This window comes from Hordeum vulgare, chromosome 7H, assembly GCF_904849725.1.
Source record: "Hordeum vulgare subsp. vulgare chromosome 7H, MorexV3_pseudomolecules_assembly, whole genome shotgun sequence".
In the NCBI taxonomy this organism is placed as follows: domain Eukaryota; kingdom Viridiplantae; phylum Streptophyta; class Magnoliopsida; order Poales; family Poaceae; genus Hordeum; species Hordeum vulgare.
The window spans coordinates 280,780,103-280,782,236 of NC_058524.1; positions in this window are offsets into that span (position 1 = coordinate 280,780,103).

Here is a 2,134-nt window from a genome sequence, read left to right on the forward strand (position 1 = left end):
GGGTTTGTTTCCAGTTAGATTCTCATACGGAGTCTTGTTCAAGCCTTTGCGGATATAGAGCCGATTGGATGCATGACATGCTGTGTTGATGGCCTCTGCCCAGAAGTTATATGGAGATTTGAATTCTGCCATCATTGTCCTTGCAACGTCTATCAAGGTCCGGTTCTTCCTTTCTGCCACGCCGTTTTGTTGAGGGGTATATGGTGAAGAATATTGGTGTTTCATTCCCTCATCACCTAGAAACTCATCTAAGGTGTAGTTCTTGAACTCGGTGCCGTTGTCACTTCTAATCATCAAGATCTTTGCTTCATGTTGACATTGTGCTTCATTAGCAAAGTTGATGACCGTTTGTTGAGTCTCACTCTTCTTTTTAAAGAAATATACCCAGGTATATCTTAAGTAGTCGTCAACAATCACTAAGCAATACTTTCTGCCTCCAAGACTATCAAATGATGGAGGACCAAACAGATCCATATGGAGAAGTTCCAATGGCCTCTTAGTGTAGATAAGAGTCGTTGGACGATGAGCAGTTTCATGAATCTTTCCTTCAATGCAGGCACTGCAAACACGATCTTTAGCAAAACTCACATTTGTTAGTCCACGAATATGGTCCCCTGTCAGAAGGCTTTGCAAAGATCTCATATTGACATGAGCTAAACGGCGATGCCAAAGCCAGCCCACATCAACTTTAGCCATTAAACATGTCGCAGTCTTAGTGGGTCGCTTTGAGAAGTTCACCACATAAAGACCATTTTCGACATATCCAACATAGGTTACTTTAAGAGTCTTGCTCCTCAGGAGGAACACAGTATCAAGATTAAAGAATGTGGAAAAACCCATAATTGCGAGTTGACGAACCAAAAGTAAATTGTAGGCAAGTGACTCAACAAGCATGACCTTCTCAATAGATAAATCTTGAGAGACGACCACCTTACCAAATTCAAATACCTTTGAAGAGGATGCATCGGCGAATTGGACATGGGTGGGCATAGATGGAGACGGATGCACATCCACCACTAAGTCCTTGCTTCCGGTCATATGATTTGTTGCTCTACTATCGAGCAACCATGACACCCCACCGGAAGCAAACTCCTGCAATAGATCAAGGCTTGGTTTTAGGTACCCATTTTTTCATGGGTCCTTTCATGTTAGAGACAAGGGTCTTAGGAACCCACATAGCCCATTCAACATCCTCATCGTAGGAACCAAAAAATCTGGCATAAACATGCCCATCACTAGCACAACATAAGACATAAGAAGAATTGAGTTTGCCGGCTGTGTTAGTAGGAATGGTTTTGCCCTTCTTGAGGTTTCCATAGTCCACCTTGTTCCTGTTCACCTTCTGAGTCCCCTCACCCTCTTTGACAAAGATGTCCATGAGGGTGGGAGATCGTTTGTTCCTGTTCCTCCTTTTACCTTTTGACTTGGAGGTAATTCCAAGCCCCTCCTTTCCTACAACACCCTTTTGAGTGCTCAAGAGGTTGTTCAGACTCTTCTCACCTTGTATGCATGCCACAAGGCCCTTCTCAGGTTTCTCCTTTAACTTGGCATTTTCCTCCACAAGATGTACATGCTCACAATAGGGGTTAGTTGCACAAGCATTATCAATTAACACAAAGGGAGGGCAAGTAGAGATCTCCTTGGTAAGCTTTGCTTGGAGTTGATCATGAGACACTTTTAGAGAGAAATGAGCACCTTTAAAGACCTTGTGGGCCTTGTCAAGTATGTCAAACTCCTCTTTGAGTCTGTCATGGCCAACCCCAAGAGCATACTTTTCAGACTTAAGCATACGAGTAAGAACAACATCATGATCTAGTTTCTTTTGCATTTTAGCGCACTCATCGTTATATGACTCCTCAAGAGCCAAACGAAGAGTGTGCTCCTTTTATAGAGCATTAGATAATTCGGCAATTTCATCGGCGTAGTCACGACTGTGTCCCTGAAGCTCAGAGATGGTCTCCTCATGAGACTCAATGAGGTCAGTGGCCTCACCCAGTTGTTCCAAGAGAGCAACAAAGTGCTTCTTGGGTTCTCCCTTAATAGTGCACAGGAACTTGTCAAGATCATGCTCATTAAGTTCCCCAACATCACTATCTTCAACACAATTTAACAATGAAGGGGCGGAAGCAATGTT